Below are 20120 nucleotides of genomic sequence, written 5' to 3' on the forward strand. Positions count from 1 at the left end.
TATGCATCAAGAGCTAGAGAAGGGAGAAGGCATTTCTTACCTGTTTCTTTAAATTTTTCTTGATAATCATGGATATTTTACAATTTTATAACTACTGAAATCCAGATTATCAAGAAAAATCAAAAGAAACAGGTGAAACATAGCCAACAGCAAAAGTAGATAACAGAAAATATTACATTTGAAAGAAAAACACTGAAAAAGATTTTTGAACTATATTGCAATCAGAATACTAGTCTGTATGAATGAAGACATGATGAACTAAGAAACCTGTTTCAGGGACTCAAACATATCTTTCAGTTGAAAAGTCCTTATTAAGATTCTTCATATCTTGGTTTAAAATTTGTTTCTAATGATACACATAATGTTAATCCAGCAGGTTCTACAGCTTGTTGTACACCAGTAATCAAAATGAGCTAATGGTTGGGAAGAAAGAAGTAACCAATACTGAAATAAATAAAGCTGCGCAATTTGTAATTTTGACTTGATTAAGCCAAGCAGATTTGAATATTCATTATTAACTGAGATCTGTGAAAAGATTTAATGCATAGAATTATGTAACTTGATTTATAAATGGATGGTGTATTTTAAAATAACAAGTAGGTGAAAAGGGCCAATACTATTGGAGCAAATCCGATGTCTGGTGATGAAACAGAAGTTGATTTTGATCTTCACTAGAAGTACACAAGGTAATTTCAACCTAAAATTCAATCTTTCATTTAAAAAAAAAAAATTATTTCAACCTCCAAAACAATCAAATGAACAAGAAAACCAAGACCTCAAAAGAGCTGGGTTGCTTCACCAACAAAGCTTAAAGGTTGCCTTCTTCTAAACCTCCACATCTGCTACTTAAAAAATCATATTTCTACAAGATCAGTTGTAGTTTACACTACATGGGAGCAGACAGGCAGATATAGAAAAGTTGCCAATCAGAACACTTCAAAGACGTTAAGAATGAAAGAAGAAGACACAAATCAGGTCTGGCAGCATATGCAACAGAAACAAAACAAGTAGCATGGCAACAAACAAAAATGCTCCACATAGATAACTATTTTTTCTCAAGAGCGTTCAAAGAATCAGCTGAAATGAAGCATACCTCTATAGTGCAATGAAAAACAAGAGATGATTTTACATTGAGTTTGGGTCTTCCTTAATTCATCATTATACACTTGTATTTATCTGCCAGAAGCATACAGCAACCCCCAAACCATACCAGCAGCCAATGTAATAGCAAATGCATACTTTCCATTGTTTAATTGTGTTCAAATATTTTCAATAGGAGTTGTTAACTGTTATTACTTGTTTTCTAGTTTTTTAGTTTATTCATTTAATTATCCTGATGAAGTGAAACAAACAAATTTTCATGAAACAAGAAAATAAAAAAGAGTTTTTTTGTGGAAAAATATCAGAAAACATTACTACAATTTCCTGTCTCCACAGAATCCTATGTAGTGATATAAGGTTATGTTTGATAATAAACAAATATTGACATCCTTATGACATAGTGCATTGGCTTGATGAAAGAGACATGGTCAGTACCATAAATGCCACAAATGAGGAAGCATTGCATTGTCCAGAATGTTTAGATACTACCTCTTGCAGTTCAATGTTTGTTGCACCACAACAGAGGTTTTAATTAATTAATTTAATTTAATTGGTTGATTTAATTAAATAATTACATCAATAAATGTATTTTAGCTTTTTTTTATGTAATTATTTGTCGATGTAAACTATAAATACGTTATTTTCATTTTGCATCGATTTTAATGATCTTTAATTCTTGGGGGGAAAAAGGTATTCAGAATTAATAGTTTTTAGCACAATTTCATATATTAAAAAATTGACCGGCATATTTTATTAAAAATAACTAATTAATTAATCCTAAATTAAATTATTTCGGTTTAAAAGCAAAAAAACATAAAACTAATAAGTAAAATAATATTAAATTACATACACTTACCTTTTAAAAATGTATTTTTTTTTTTTTTGTTTAAATTTGTTTCACTATAAATTTACAATTCATACTTCACTCTGTAACTTACTAGACAGAGGGCAAACTAACCGGTCATTGTTAACAAATGAAAAAGATAACCAAAAACAGGAACGCGTGTTTTATTACTGCAATAAAACACGCGTTCCCGGCAACAGGCCAACCCATAATAAAATTTTAAGACAGACAAAGCGTTCCCATGGTCGAGGGTGTAAGATTATATATCTCAATCAATTTTACGATTATAATTTGTGGAATTTTTTAATCGATCCTGGGGGAAGTGCCCCTCCCTCTGCAGATGCTTATGACCGTGGGATTGCATTTTATCGATGTATAAAAGTTTTGAGAGGGCATATCGCATCAGCATTCATCTTAATTGGTCCAACTGATGCAATTAATTGCAGGATAACTTTTAATACTTCTGCATAGAGTGGGGGAACAATCTGTTTTATGATTGATTAGAAAACAACAATGCAGGAGAATGCTATATTTGGTTGGTATATTTGAAATACTCAAAGATGAAAATATGTGAACCATCATTTATAAGACGTGAGAATAGGAAGGAATAAGTGTGAATAGAAACACTTTCGTTAATGGTAAAGAATAATTATCATTTGTGATATGTGTGTCCTATAAGTTGCTGGGTAGAACGAATTGCACAATCCCATAAATTCTAAACATGAATAAGTGTATTTATGATGGCATAATTAAAAAAAAACTTATGAGAGAGAGAGTATTGCAGGAATAATATGGTTTGATGGAGCAGCAAATCATCTCGTAAAATTTGTTGGCACATGTTATGTGTATGTGTCTGGTTTGTGTATGTTTTGCTCCATTTTCCAAGAATTTTATTTTGTTTACTGAGACTCAGTATACATAACATCCGATCATTATTGGATTTTTTTTTTAGTATCTGCGGTTCTGTTTTATCAATCTCACATATGCTGGTATTTTGTTGTAAATCAACATCTTATAATACACAGAATATTCATTTTTATTCAGGAATAGATATTTTTTACTGTCTGTTGTTTCCAAAGACTAGAATAAAAATATCTCTATACCGTTAAAAACCTTTGCAGCTTCAACAGATTCTGTACTGCACAAGCAAAAGAAAAAATAATTAGCATTTTTCTCCTAACATCCACTTTCAGATTTTCGGTTCCAGAAAACGTGTAGCAGCTGTTTGTAATAAAGCTGTCTGATATAGTAATCTTTCAACTCATGACAGTGACAACATTCAATTGGATTGGTTGACACAATAACCAATCACAGCCGCTAAGTGCTGAGTGAGTTCAAAATTTAAGCTCACCTAGTCACGCCTTCTCAGCGGTTTAAAAATAATACAACACTAAGAATTTGACACGCTGCACCCTCTTTACATCTTTTCAAATGGCTCAAAGGTGTATGCATTTTGAAAGCACACCCGGGCTATTAACGTGAATGTGATGCAATGTTTATGTGCCAAATAGCGCCTTCTTCATGAAGCACTAATGCTTTATTACTCTTGTGAAGAGGACAATGAAGCATTAGCTTTATTGTGTTCAATTTTAGGAATCATGCAAAGTCTGGCATGATTCCTAAACAATTGGATGAGTCTTTAACGGAAATAAATGCAAAAATATAATATCTGTGATACTGATATTCATCCAATTCCTAAACAATTCATCCAATTGTTTAGGAATCATGCAAAGTCTGGCATGATTCCTAAACAATTGGATGAGTCTTTAATGGGAATAAATGCAAAAATATAATATCTGTGATACTGATATTTCGTGAATGAGCACCGCACACCTGGCACACCCTGAATATTTGCTCCTGGTTGTGAGCAGGGGTACGTATATTCAGGGTGTGCTAGGTGTGCAGTGCACACCCACAAAATAGCAATATTACTGATATTATATATTTGCATATATTCCTGTTAAAGACTCAAATAATTGTTTCCTGGCTTTGTGTGATTCCTAAAATTAAACACAGTGTACTAATGCTTCAAGAAGAGGACACTTTTGGATGCATAAATGTTGTATCATATTTGCGTTAATAGCCTGAGCGTACGGACACCTTTGAACAGACGTACAGATGGTGCAGAGGATCAAATTCTTAGCATTCCAGTGGTTTTAAACCACCTAGAAGGTGAGGAATTGCATTGGACCAATTAATAAGATGAGTGTTGATGCCTTGTGCACGCTTAGAACTTTCATACATCGATAAAAATGTAATCATACAGTCAAATTGACATGAATTAGCCCAATTTGTCAACAATTTGCTGAACAGATAGGCCTGCAACATGGCATCCTATCACAATGGCACTGACTTAGGAGCTGGACCGGTGCATAGTATTTTTCTTGTGTGCGCGATTAATGTTTGGCGCCTTTCCAAAAAAGTTTTTCTTTAATAAAGTGTGAATAAAATGAACAGGAAATGAAAAACAAATGAAAACCGCTTTACAGTATAATGTTACCTACGGATTAGTCCTGCTTATACAAATTTTTTCAAGTTATATAAATTTTCAAAATAATATAAAATAGTAATATAAATGCAAAAATATAACATCGGTGATATTATAAAGTTAAGAGATTTATTCAAATATTTTTTACATTAATTTTGCTAAAAGGGACTCGTTTGGCTTTCATTTTAGCAAAATCCTGTTGCAGAACATCAATATTGATAAACTGAGCAATATTATTTTCTATTGAAATTAGTGCCAAACCATTTAGTTTTTCTTGATTCATGCTTGATCACAGGTAGTTCTTTATTAATTGTAATTTAGAAAATGTTCTCTCTCCCTTAGCAACTGAAATGGGCAAAGTCAATAGTATTCTCAATGCAATCAGTGAATTTGCAAAGAGTTCTTCAAAGTTGTTGTTATAAGTCCACTTCAAAACCATTTCTGGTGTACTGTTTTCTTCGATAATTTCAGCTCAGTTTGCAATTCTGCTTCAATGTCCTTGTATTCTTTGTCACTTAATGCTTTTTCTGATGAACTACATTTTTCTTCCAATTGTTGGTCTTCCATGTTATCATATTCTGTAATGTACAAAAATTCAAAGGGCTCCAAAACGCTCCTTCATTGAAGTAATTGCTGTTGTGAACAAAATGTCGAAAAATTTGGTTTTGAAGTCCTACTTAGTTCTCTCAGGAAGATTCAACGAAAATAGATAAGAGAATGTTACAAGAATATTTTGCAATCGACTCGAGAATTCGCCGATTATTTTGTATCGCTGACGCTGCCCTAACAGCCCGCTAATATAACAGGCTCGATTGTCGAGAAGAATGAGTTATCAATAGTAAGCCGACTTTTAGGGCCGGCCCACATGCATCTGATCTGATTAAAATTAGGATAGGGATTATTCCCTTACACGGAACTCAACAATTAATCATAAGTTGATTTATGATATATCAAAAAATAAAGAACTATTTTAGATATATTTTCGTAAATTTTAATCAAAAATTACAGTGATATAATTGGGTCCAGGATACAATTTCAGAATTTATTTGTTCGTTTCCGGGAAATCCGAAGGGGCCCGAATGGAAGACGACGTACACATATAATTATATGTACCATTCATTGTTCGTTTAAACTCATCATCATCATCATCAAATTCCTGCCATGTACCCTCAAGGGGTGTACAGGATATGACAGTACTACATGAAAAAATTACATCATTACTAACTTCCTATCTACAATTTTCCTCCAAATCAGTCTGTTACTTGTCAAGACTCCAACATTATCAGATCTTATATTTCTATCGTCTAAGGCACTTTGTACCGTATCAATCCACCTATATCTTGGTCTTCCTCTGGGTCGTTTTCCTGCCAACTTGGCAGAGAACACTTGTTTTGCTAACCTTTCCTCTCCCATTCTATTTAAGTGACCATACCATCTGAGATTAGCTCTGCTAACGCATTCCTGGATGCTGACAATGTCAAGTTCTTTCCTAATATCCTCATTTTTAATATGATATTGCCATTGATGCCATCTGTTCATGCCTCTAATCTTTCTCAGGACTCTCATATCTGCGGTCTCTAGTCTTTGGTCAAGTGTTTTACTTCTGACCCAGCTCTCAGATCCATAAGTTAAAATTGGTTTGAACACAGTCTTGTATACAGCTAATTTAGTGTTCCGACTAATTTCTTTCTTATTCCATATGAATTTATTCAATTGACTTCCCACCATACCAGCTTTGCTGATTCTGCTGTCTATTTCTATATTTAATTTACCATCTTCACTAAAAAGCGTGCCTAAGTAGCTGAAATGTTTTACTTGTTCCACAGGTTCTCCATTCACAGCACAGTTGACATTTTCAATGATTCTGCCTATTTTCAATGTCTTTGTCTTTTTATTTGCTGACCTTCATACCATATCTATTACAACAGCTATTCAATTTAGTCAGAGAATCTTGCAGACTTGTAGCGGATTTATTTAGAAGTATAACATCATCCGCATAAAGCAAAGAGCTGACATTAACATCTCCAATTTTGATATCATGTTTAATACCACATTCCTTCATAATGTGATCCATATAGATAATGAATAACAGAGGGGATAATGTTCATCCTTGTCTCACACCAGATTTAACATTAAACCATCTTCCTGTACTTCCTTCAATTCTAACTGCTGACTCACAACTCAAATAAAGACTAAGTATTGCTTGATATAATGCCCCATTGACACCATATAACTGCAGCGTATTGAATAGCTTCTCTCTTGGCACCTTGTCATATGCCTTTTTCAAATCGACAAAACTTAAATACAGATCTTTGTTATATTCCCATGCTTTCTCGACTATTTGTCGTAAAGTGAAGATCTGATCCTGACAGCCTCTATTTGGCCTGAATCCAGCTTGTTCTTCACCAAGCTTTTCTTCCACAATTCTTCTCAACCGTTTCTCAAGTATACTTGCATAGATCTTGCCAGGAACACTCAGTAGGGAAATACCTCTGTAATTCTCACATTCAGTTTTATTTCCCTTTTTATATATGGGTACTATGAGAGCTCTACTCCAATCATCGGGAATTCGTCCCTCTGTCCAGGCTTTTTGAACTATGCAGTGCAGCCACTGTAAGACTCTTATACCGCCATACTTCAGCATTTCTGGTCGAATATCATCTACTCCTGCTGCCTTTCCACATTTCAAGCCTTTGATGGCTTTTTCTACTTCAAGTATGGATATGTATTCCTGACTGCATGCCTGGTCAGTGTTTTTTATCACTGTGCTGTCATCACTGCTTGTTTCATTTAGCAGTTTTTCAAAGTAATTACTCCATACTTCAAGGATATCTTTTTCTCCTGTTTTCATTTCACCTTTATCATCTCTAATTCCTTTTACAGCACTCTTTCCTCCATTCCTAAGCTTCTTCAACAACCTCCAGAATATTTTGCCACCTTCTTGATATTTATTTTCTATATTCTTGCCAAAGTCCTCCCATGACTTTTGTTTAGCTAGTTTTACACACTGTTTAGCTTTCTTGCATTTGTCTCTGTATTCTGTAAGAGTAAAAGCTGACTTATTTGCCAGGAACTTTTGATATGCTTTCTTCTTTTCCTTCACTGCCTCTTTAACTTCCTGTGTCCACCAGGGAGTTCTGATTTTTTTATCCTTGCACACAACCTCACCACATGCCTCTCTGGCAGAATCAATGAATGTTTCCTTCAGAGTTTGCCACTGAATCTCCAAGGTTTGATTACTGTTCTCAAACTCTTTCATTTTCTTTTCAATAATATTTCTGTATTTTAGTCTACAGTTCACATCTGAGAGCTGCTCAACTTTTATTCGCTTTAAAACTTTCTTACATGTTATTCTTTTCAATATGAAATTCAATTTTATCCTGCTCAAGACTAAATAGTGATCACTTCCAATTTCAAATCCTCTGTACACTCTGGTGTCCTGCACCAGGGAGAAAACATCACTATCAACAATAACATAGTCAATGAAACTTTTCTTATTCCTAGCCTCTTCTCTCCATGTGAATTTGTGCACATTTTTATGTTGGAACATGGTGTTAGTAATAACCAGTCCATGTCCTGAGCAGAAATCCAACAGATATTTGCCATTATTATTAGCTTTGCTCTTTTCTCCAAATTTTCCCAAAATATTTTTGTATGTCTCACAATCATTTCCTACTCTACCATTTAGATCCCCAACAAGGACCAACTTTTCCTTTTTCATTGTGTCAGTTGCTTTTTCTAAAGCCTCAAAAAATTCCTCCACTTCTACCTTAGTAGAACCTTCTGTCGGACCATAGGCACAAATAAGTCTCATTGTCCAGTTCCCCATTCGTTTAAACTCTTATCTCATATTTTTTGACATCTTTTAGGTGCCTTTTCTTCTGCAGTGGCTGTGTATATTGCACACTTCGCACAACCAGCTGTGCCTGTTTGGGAGTATCATATTACTCCAATTTATACTGACTATAAACACTCAACTCATTACATGGCATAATGCACCTTGTCCAAGAGGGTGACTGTTGACTTCTTTCCAAGCAGTGTATACACATTCACAACACAAACACACACACACACATGCATGCAAAAATCTTTGCAGCAAAAAATTTCAAGTATTAATATACTTTTACAGTATTCAGAATTAATTTCCAACTTGGAAATGAATTAACATTGTAGCCTAGGACATATAATTGACAGGATTCATCATCTTCCCATTACATTTCAGGCCCAATGGCCTATTGCAGCTAAGTGACGTAGCTTCATAGAACTTAATGATCTGATATGGCAATTAATCTATTTGCATAGTCTGTTATGTCTGTCTTGTGGGATGAAACAACCTGCCATCTTCCACTTTGACAAAACATACATTTATACAAGATTTCTAAAATTTGCATACTGGGGAAAGCCAATTTAATGACCAGTGAAACTTATTCTTGAAGTCCCTTTGAAGACAACACAAATGATATGATGTATTCTGTTCACTTCACCAAAAAGAAAGGATTGTTAGCAGCTTCTCAATCTTTCTCTCAGTTGTCATACAAAAATAACTAGAAAAATCTTAGTTTTGATTAGAGTCCACAGAGAATAGTTGTTTCTTAATACTATTCATTAAAATTTGTTGAAAATTATTACATAAGAATCCAAGCTACCTAAGTAGAATGAACTTTAAAAAAAAACAAATTATTCAAAACCTGAATTTCAATATGATTTTCATCTTGATCCCTTCCTGAAGTAGCAGAGATTTCATGCATTTGATAAAGTTCAAGTCTGCTTTACTATATAGATATGGTCAACTATGTTCCAGCCACCTAAATTTCCTTACTGCTTTCCTTTCGCATCAATGGTAGAACCGTAGAACCATGTGAAAAATGAAAATATCAGAAAATAGCTTAGCGTTATCAATATTCAAGAATTTCTAAGCAGTGCTGATTTAAGATAGCATCTCTTATACAGAATGGAAGATGAAAGGAAAATAGCAAAACAAGAGTTTGAGACAAAAAATTGCAGCAGATAAACCCAGAGGACAACCTAAATATAGGTGGATATTGATAAAGTTAGAAGCATTTTAGAAGATTGAAATATAGGAACTGATCAAATCAGACCTACAAATGTCTGTTTAGAAAAAAGTTGATTTGAAGCCAGCTGCGAAATATTCACATTACTGTCTTTAATATCTGATACATTCTATTAGTACATTACCAGAAAATGATAATTTGTTGAGGTGTTCTAATTCAATTAAAACTCTCTGTTCACAGAAATAATAAATCTCACCATAATTAACAAAGATAAATGGTAATTATCCAGTGAATGAAAAGTACTTCTCTATAAAAAAAAATTCTGACATACTTATCAATCTATAATTTCCTGATACCCATGTTTATATCTTATCTGTAAGATAGCTTCCAGAAGTTTAGTGATTGTTATTTATACATATTCACTGCTCTCTAGAAAAGGAAATGGGTATTTGATGGCATCCTTGGTGAAATGAATAGCTCAGACATGTTTCTCCAGATATATTTTCTGTTTGAGAGAGAGAGAGAGGGAGAGAGAAAAAACAGGAAGCTGAAATTGTATACATTACAGTGTAAAGAGATGCTTTAAGTTAAAATTGCAGCAAAGATTGTAAATACAACTCAAAAGATAATTGCAATGCTGAAATGAACGTTCACATGTAAAGATAAGGATGCCATTTGGCCTCTTTACAAGGTCTTGATAAGACCTCACTTCGACTGTTGTGCGCATATCTGGTCTCTTGGTTTCTGTTGCGATTCTGATATATTGGAAAGAGTGCAAAGGAGAGTGTTAAAAATGATATCAGGATTGTGGAATACTGATTATGAAGACAGATTGAGAATTTATACTGCAGACATTAGCAAACAGGAGAAAGGGGGGGTGATATGATTGAGACTTACAAACTTCTGAAAGGGTCATACAGGATTTCAATTGATGTAATTTTTCAATTTATGGAGGGAAATGACAAGAGGGCATCATTGGAAGCTGAGAATGAATGCCACTAAGAAGGGGGGGGGGGGCTAGATTTTTCTCTTACTGGGATGGATTTGCCTTTGGATATTGTGAGTGCAAGCAGTGTGAATGAATTCAAGAATAAGTATGGTAGCTGGTGTGTGTAGTGTGGCCTCCCTCAACGAGTCTCTGACTCATTGAGGGAGGCCACAATTTATAACAACTATAATAAATTTGGCATGAAAATCAGCTATAAAAGACCAAAACTATGAAAATAGGCAGGAACATAGAAAACTTCAGTTGCATTCTGAAGCTTATAGAACAAGTAAAATATTTCTGTTATTTAGGCACAGTTTTTAGTGAAGATAGCGAGTTAAATCTGGAATTGGACAACAGAACGAGCAAAGCTGATATGGAGGAGAGCCTGCTGAATAAATTTTTATGAAATAAGAGAGAAATTAGCCAAAACACTAAACTAGCAGTATACATGACAGTGTTCAAACCCGTTTTAAGGAGAGTTGGGTTAGAAATAAAGCACTTGATCAAAGATTAGAGACCACAGATATGAGAGTTCTTAGAAAAATTAGGGGCCTGAACTTGACACCAGTGGCACAATCATATTACAAATGGAGACATTAGGAAGGAACTTGATATTGTTTGCATTCAAGAATGTATGACCAGAGCTAAACTAAGGTGATGTGGTTATTTAAATAGAATGGAATTAGCTACTGGTGTATGTGATACCAAAACGGCAGGGAAAAGACCCAGAGGAAGACCAAGGTTTAGGTGGATTGATTCAGTTAGAAGTGCCTTAGAAGAACAAAATGTTAGAGTCCTGACAATTAATAGACTAATTTTGAGGGAAATTGTTGATAGATTATTAATAATGTAATCTTAATCATTTACTACTATCATAGTAAACTAAATACCCTTTGAGGGTACATAGGAAATTGATGATTGGTTGATTTGTGGAGATTTGAAAGTTTTGTATTTGCTTGTGATGCAAAAATTCCACATTTTCTTTGTGAATTGAACAGCAGAGTCTGTAATCAAAACACTTGAAGAAACAAGCGGTGGCATCAGAAAATGATCACCATTCCCAAGCTCTTAAAATAATCTTCATAAAAGATTAGTGAATCCAAATAAAGTACTATTTTTATTTATTCATATAAAATTATGGTTAATGAAGTAACTGGGTCAGGCATTTTCTTTCAACTCATCCATCCCTTAGGGCAGGTAGAGTCCCAAATTAGTGTTCATAACAAATTAAGGCAGCTGCAAATCACTCCTCTACTGCATTTCCTAAGCACAAGTATTTATGCTTATAGATCAATAGTGTTCACAAGTATTAAATAGGAATAATAAATGTTTCAAGTATATCTGTTAGGAATGTCCAATTCATTCAGATGCCAAGTCCAAAAGAAGATATGGTTGTGGATCCAGATTTTAAAAAAAAATATTAACTGAGGAATGATTTGAAAGAGTAGTGACAGGAGTGGATGGGGGCTTGGATTTGTTTAAAAAATATAATAGCACAAATTCTTGGAGCAGTGGAGAATAATTTCAAAACTAATTTTCAAAAATTTGAAAATCTCTTCAAGAAATGTGAAATATTAAGTTATATGATATGATTTTGTAGATTCTTTTTTTTTTTTTATTTTTGATTTAGGGTATTTCTTTGAAAATGTTTACAGGGAGTGCAAAAGAGAAAAGGACTTAAAACAGCTACATAACATTATGATGTATAATGTATTATGATATATAATATCATATCATATCATAGTCAAATCTGTCGGCAGATTTCATCTGCACATTCATCAGAAGAGATGAAAAAGAAGTTGAGCTAGAACAATTGCCAGTTCGGTTGACCATGTGGATAGCATATCTTTTCTCCAACCAACATGATGCAGGTTTGAATCCCACCATGGTATATATGTTGAGATCAGCAACCCCACTTACTGGAATCTGGAAGTGGCTAGAAGTTCCAAATCAAAAGAAGATATGGTTGTGAAGCCAGACAAAAAAAAAAAAAAAAAAAAAAAAAAAAAAAAAAAAAAAAAAAGGAATGATTTTAAAAAATAATGACAGGAGGGAGTGGGGTATCTTCTCTTGAAAATTTCCAGATCTAAGCCTTAGCTCGCCCATAGTACTAATGCATCATAGATTTTACGACTTTCATTGAAGTTTCACTCTAAAAAAATTATGGAAAGTCCATGTCAAGCTATTTTTTAACCTTTCTTAGGTGATTTTTTATATAACTCAAGAGAGGTTGCAGAACTTAAATTGTGCTGTGTATGTGTGGGCATGGTTTTAAGAGAGAAGGAATCTGTTAATGTTCTTTTTGACAAGCTTAGGGATTGCAGTGGAGAATACTTCATTGGAATAGCCTTCCCAATGAAGTATTCTCCAGACAGAGAACAAAGGTAGATGGAATGAAAGATGACTGGGAGTAGCAGGTTTCATGGGTTAACTGTTAAACTGTAAATGGATATTATGCTACTACTGCTTTTGTTGTTGTACTTGTGGTTACTGATTAATTATCTTTCATTTCTCCAGATAATGAAGAAACTGACTGTCTATTACTTCTTCTTTACTTTAACTAGCAGTGAGGTTTATTTATTTCATGTGTAAACTACAGAAGATGTAAGATCATACATATAAATGATTAAAAGCATACATTGAAAGAAATAAACATTAAAAGAATATAGATTAAAAGCATACATTAAGAGACAAAACTGCCACTTGCATAAAATATTACACAAAAACATAAAATGTCAAATTTCACTCATCCAGTGATTAATATACTTTCAAGCTGTTTCATTACACTGCATTAAATCTTCTCGGGTACATATATCATTAATGTCTATTAGGCAGTATTGCAGAGGATGATCCATGATTTGTGTTTCACCACATGAGCAGCTGTCATTGTCTGTATAGTCCCATCTGACCATATTCTGCTTTGATCTGCCCATTCCGGAAAGAAGTCTATTCAATGTCTTCCATCTTTGCCAGTCAAGATGTAAGCTTGAAGGAAGAGATTCGTTTAAGTTCAGAGCCTCTGGAGATTGTTCTTGTCACGTTGTTAACCTTGTAGCTTTTATGGAATCACCCAACGGTTCCACTTAGTGAATAAAACTTTTCCTTGATCTTAGCCTCTTATGTACTGCAACATGTCCATACAAAGGGTGCCTTTCATCATTTAGTTGTTTTTTCTGCTCATATCTACTCTGTGTAGTCCTTCTAATGTGAGGAGGTGCAATACCAGACAATGAGTATAGATGGTCAATTTTTGTAGGCTTAAGGCAGCCAGTAATGTGCCGACATGTTTCATTAAGAACCTTATCAATAATTTTGATATGTGATGATCTTTCCCAAACAGGGCTAGCATACTCGGCTGTCGAAAAGCAGAGGTGTGCAGTACTTGTGGACAAGCAGTGAGGTGGAAGCATTAGGTTGATACGAGGGTCTGAAAGGTTCTCGGTTTCTACCATAGATGACAACACTATTGGCAATATTTTTTTTTTCTAAGTTGTACATTTGTCATAAGCATCCATGTGAAATTGCAAGTCATTCTATCGAGTAGTTTGTTTTGTACGGCTATCTGAAGCAAAAGAGTTGTCTGTATCCCTTGAAATGGATAAAATTGAGTATCGTGCGGTTATAAAATTCATTGTAAAAGAAGGTTTAATGTCAAAAGAAATTCATTCGAATTTCATAAAAGTTTATGGGCACTCCTTCGTTTTCTGCAATTAAGAAATGGGATGCCGAGTTTAAACGTGGCCGTACCAGCTTTGAAGATGATCCACGTGAAGGACGTCCAAAAAGTGAAACGACACCAGAAATCATTGATCAATGCACGATATGGTATTAGATGACCGGTGAGGCAAAGTGCATGAAACTACTAAGACTATAGGCATTTCAAAAGAACGTGTAATGTATATGTTGCATGAAGAATTGCAAATGAGAAAGCTTTGTGCAAGATGGGTGCTGCACTTGCTCACAGCAGATCAGAAACTCACTCGCATGAAAATCTCTGAACAGTGCTTGGAGCATTTTAACAAGAATAAAACTGATTTTGTGCGTTGATTTATTACTATGGATGAGATTTGGATTCACCATTACACACCAGAATCCAAACAGCACCAAAGAAGACAGAGTCAGTTCCATCAGTAGGAAAGGTCATGGCATCGGTGTTTTGGGATGCTAAAGGCGTTTTATTTATTAATTATCTTGAAAAGGACAAAACAATAACCGGGGAATATTATTCTGATGTTTTAACCAGACTAGACGAAAAAATTCATGAGAAAAGACCCGGTTTACAGAAGGGAAAAAAATCATCCTTCATTAGGATGATGCACGTGCCCACAAAGATGTTTTGGCGATGGGAAAGTTAAGGGATCTGCACTGCGAATTGTTGGAACATCCACCCTATTCCCCAGATTTGGCTCCCTCTGACTTCTATCTCTTCCCAAAACTAAAACTCTTCCTCGCTGGTCAGCGTTTTTCTTCAAATCAAGAGGTGATTGCAGCTGTAGAGGGGTATTTTGCAGATCTTACTGAGAACCACTACAGGGATGGGATAATGGTGCTGGAGCATCGCTGGAATAAATGTATTAGTCTTAGGGTGATTATTTTGAAAAATAAAAAATAATTTTGAAAATTTAAATTTGTTTTTTCATTGTTAGGCCGAGAACTTTTCAGACCACCCTCGTAATTTGATGGCAGGCATTTGTCTGCTTTCCTTGGAATATGCCGAACTATTCCAAAGTTCTGTTTGGAATAGTTCAACCAAACTATACTAATGTAGGCCTTGTCTCTGCACCTTAATATGCTGAATGAAAGATAGATGTTTGTTCAGGAGTACATCTCTTTAGTACAGTTGTGTGTTGGGTAGGGGATGACATCATGGCTGGCCAAAAGCTTTTTTGTAATCATGTTGTTCATGATTTTTCTGATTTCTTTTTGGCAGAGAACCACAAGATGTATGCAATGTGGTACATTTTTTCTAGTATAGTTCAAGGTGATTTTGCCTTGTTCTGCTTTGTCTTTAGATGTTACAATAGTGCCATCTGGATGAGGGAGGGCACAGATGGATAAAAATTCAACCACTGTATTTGCAAAGGATCAGAAAGTAAGAAAAAGATCTAGAAGATTTAGTGCCCGAAGAGAATTGTCTAGTATTCTGGTTGGTATGAACATTTTTAGGATTGTTGATTACTTCAGCTTCTCTTTCACCTAAAGATCAGAGAAAGAAGGAAGTAACTATGTTCAGCTTCAAAAATGAAAATCAATACTAAATATAAACTTTGTGGGTGGGAATTATTTATGTAATTTAAGTAATGTGATGTGGACAAATTTCAAAATGGGAAATTGGGTAATCAAACTGATTTGTGCCTGTGGTCTCACCAAAGAGGGAGCAGCTGATTTAAAGAAAAAAGGGAGTGTGGGAAGAAATCATTCCCATTCATGTAGAAATGTTTTGAAGAAATTTGGAGAAAGGAAAATGAATAACAGTGGTGTATTTTAGATTTCTGCTGAAGACTTACAGTAGTCATTACAAACGCTATGTTTCATCATTAAAATGTGTTGAAATTCACATGGAGAAGACATTTATAAAACAGTTTTGTAAGTTGTATTGTCATCTACGGTGAGAGCAGACTTTTAACTCTGCTCTCACCGTAGTAGAGTTATAAGCCAGCTTAACTAAACTGATTAATTCATCAGATGATTCTGGTATGTATAAATACTAATATTCGTTTTTCTGCCTTACTTCTCCATATGCAAGTTCTGCAACTCCAGACAGAATTCTAGTAAAATTTATTTGAAATCCTTATAAAGATTATGGAGACATCCAAATTTTTGTTAAAATTATATAATTTTGTTATATATTTGAGGGACTCTACTCTTGCGAGATGAAATTTAATAAAATTTGGTATTTAGGTTGCGAGTAGTCACTTCAGTGAGTACGGACACGGCAAATCTGAGGCACCTGAAATTGGACCATACCTTCATGTAATATACACCTGTTATATTATCTGTAGACTGGTCCCTACTCTTCTTTCACCCCAATGCTATTAGAGGATCCGAGAGCTAGGAGTGATTCTTTTGTTTACCTGTTTTTTCACCTCATGCAGTGAGAGTCTGCCTTCTCTCCCAGGTACCTGTCCCACCTTAATTATGGACACGGCAGCAAAGGAGTGGCAAGCCGGCTGCAGTACTTACCTTTAAACTTCATGATTAGTACAGCTAGAAGAGATTTGAAAAATGCTACAGTGTACAGGACAATCGATGTGCCTGCTCTAACACCACATAAGTCAGGTGAGAAGTTTACAATATGGTCTGCACCGCTTACAAGAACCTAACTCAAGTTCTACAGAACCACCAAAAATTCTTGACGAAGAAATACATAAAGCACTCAACGAAGTGAAAGATGAGAAAGCTACTGGTTTTGATAATATTTCAAAAGAATTATGGAAAGAAGCCAGAGAAAGAGTTATAAATTATCTAAGTGAACTAATTAACAAAATAATTATTGAAGAGAAATTTCCTGAAGATTGGAAGATATCAAAAATAATTCCATTGCATAAAAAAGGTGACAAAAGATTATGCTTAATGATGCTTACAAGATTTTCATCTGTATTATACAAAACCAAATTAAATCTATCTGTGACAAAATTCCTAGAAGAGGAACAAATGGGCTTCAGAAGTGACAGAGGAACAGTTGATATAGTTGAAGAATATTATGCTTTTTTTTTTAATGTTCATCAAGTAGCTTTATTTTATTATCCTACATGTTTCGCCAATTTTTTTCTATCGGCATCTTCAGGGAATACAAACTAGTAAGCTAAATGAAGGTAACAGACTAGGTTATAACTGATGGTTCTAATTCATACAAAAAATTAGTATTGAACGAGGCAATGCACTTGTCTGGGGAACGTGATTTATTCGTTATGGCTCATGATGTAATTGTTATGAAAGTTCATTTCTTTGATGTTAAATGATCTGATTAAAGCTTTCCAAATTTCTGGTAAGGTTAGACTTTGATTCTTGTTTAGGTTTTCAGTTTTACTGTAGCTGCTTCCTTGAAGGTTCTTGGATGGTAGTTATCTTCTATATAGGGCATAAGGCTCTTATCCCATTCAATGTGATGGTTAGTACAGGCAAAGTGGCAAGAAAGGCCTGAAATGTCTTGTCTGTTGTTTCTGACATATCCTATGTGTTCTTTCTTTCTCGTTTCAAAGCTTCTAGAGGTCTGACCTACATAACTAATACCATATGAGCAAGGTATATTATATACTCCAGAGTACTTGTAGAATGGATGAGGATCTTTTGGTGATTACATCTGGTGACATTACATCTCTGTTTAAACATTCCAGTGATTGAAGTCATCAACATCCTAGACAGCTTGTTCCCAAGAAACATCATTACTTTGTTCAATCACTGTTTAACTTCTATTTTATTTGGCAAAAAACTGTCTACAAACAACTCACCGGATTAGCCATGGGTAGCCCTCTCTCCCCTCCTTGTGCTGACTTATTCATGGAAGATCTAGAAGAAAAAATCTTATATAAAGCTTCTTTATATATTTACTATATTCGGCATGAAACTCTTTGAGTTTCTTATTCGGCTATGAAACAATATGGGATGCAATATCCCTTAACTTAAATAAGTTTATGTCACCGAATTGAAGCCTTCGGCTCTACATATCATTAATAATTTATTAGGACACCTTCTTGGCAATTCTCATAGTAGGGTATATGTAAGTTCTGTTTGCTACAAACTTGGTATTTCTAGGTCTACCTACTCACTGATGAGACCTCAATAAAGGTTGAAACCGGTCTGGGTAGTGACCTTCTCTCACTCATAATGTAGAACAATAATACAGCCTCCTAGGGGCTGGGTTTCACATTATGGGGAAATATCAAGAATAGTGATCGGAGCTTGCTCCACCTTTACCATGAGTTGCAATATAGTAAATATATAAAGAAGCTTTATATATTTACTATATTCGGCATGAAACTCTTTGAGTTTCTTATTCGGCTATGAAACAATATGGGATGCAATATCCCTTAACTTAAATAAGTTTATGTCGCCGAATTGAAGCCTTTGGCTCTTCATATCATTAATAACCACTCTTCTATTTCTACTTGTCAACATCCTTCTCGTTATTACGACAATCCTTTGTGTTTTCTTCACTACTTTGAAAATATATCCCATAAATGACAAGTTTCTCTCAAACATCACACCAAGGTCCCTTGCCTCCTCCAACTTCCTTTGGTGCAGTTCCACTGACAGAGCATGTGGCTTCGCATTGATGGATCCCAAACTTCAATACCTTATATTTTAGTAGAATCAAAAAAAAAAAAGAAAAAAAAGTTCATACACAATAAGTTTTGTAAGAAGTTAGCAATGATGTAAATTTTTCATGTAGTACTATCATATCCTGTGAGGGTACATGGCAGGAATTTGATGATGATGAGTCTTGCCATAAATATTGTTACAACTTCTGCCCACAAACCCAGCCAATATTCATGTGTTTATCAGTAGAGAGAGAGAGAGTTGTCTTACTGTATGAGTTAATGTGCAATTTCGAAGTTATGAGAACCGTGTAACTGTAACAACACTACACAAGATTGGAATGTAGTCACCTGTTATTTTCAACATGCTTAAACTCCCTCCAACTGACCATGACATCTATCGACGTCCAGCTAAATCTAGATACAATTCTGTGACACCTATTGAATAACATGGATAAGAAGTCCAATTTGGTCTCATTATTTCATTCACCTCGGCCGGTAGGGAGGTTAAAACACTCAGGATCAGTAGGATGTTTGTGTATCGGACTTTGACAGTTAAAATGATACAGAAGACATATCTGACCACCAAAGGACAAGTTGTGATTATGCTGCATTAGGACACTACATCTTGTTAGAATTGTGAAGGCACGCCTTCCTGTAATCCTGTGAGAACACAGAAAGTGATGTTGCACGAGATGAACGTTTTGCAGAGAACAGTATCATGTGCACTAACTGATGAACTGGGGTGAGAGCTATCATTGTTCTATTAGTCGCTTCCTAACACCACAATTTATGTGGCAGAGAGTGATTAAATCAAAGCCACAAACAACAGACAGATTTCCTCTTCATAAGAGATGAGAAGATTTTCAGCATTGAAGAGTCGTTTAACTGCCAAAACAATCAGGTATATGCCCCAGATGATCACATAGCACTCAGGATTCAGAGAGGTCATCACCTTGCATCAGTGATGGTTTGGTGGGGGTGATGATATATTATGGGATATCCAAGTTGCATTTCTGCAACAAAGGAGTCAAAACCTCTGCCAAAATGTGTGAAGACACCCTGGTGGAATCTGTGGTACAGCCCCTGAACAATACTTTATGATAGGCAGTGGATTTTCCGATGGGACTCAGTCAGTCCCTGCACATAAGGCGAGGACCACTCAACAGTGGTTGGAGGTGAATGTGCGTGACCACATATCATCATCTGATTGGCCATCTGGAAGTCCTGACCTGAATCTGTTGGACTTCAAATTGTGTTGATGAGAGAGTAGCCTACCTACATGAAACAACACTCACCAAACTTAATGTGGATTTGGAGTGAACAGTGGCAACGTTTTGTATGTTGTGTGTGGAGGCAAAAGGGGGCGGGATATTTCGAACCTTGAGTGCTACTATATGCACATTATACATGTTGTTTGTATGTGCTG

At 35.0% G+C, this 20120-nt stretch overlaps 1 protein-coding gene across 2 annotated transcripts in view; it reads left to right on the forward strand.

Annotated features, from left to right (window-relative positions):
* CSN4 (COP9 signalosome subunit 4) overlaps nt 1–20120 on the forward strand; it is a 253522-nt gene that overhangs the window by 116146 nt on the left and 117256 nt on the right. The window lies entirely within an intron of this gene.

The sequence above is a fragment of the Typopeltis vanoorti genome, chromosome 14 (assembly GCF_054136105.1).
Source record: "Typopeltis vanoorti isolate ZY-2024b chromosome 14, IOZ_Tvanoo_1.0, whole genome shotgun sequence".
NCBI lineage: Eukaryota > Metazoa > Arthropoda > Arachnida > Uropygi > Thelyphonidae > Typopeltis > Typopeltis vanoorti.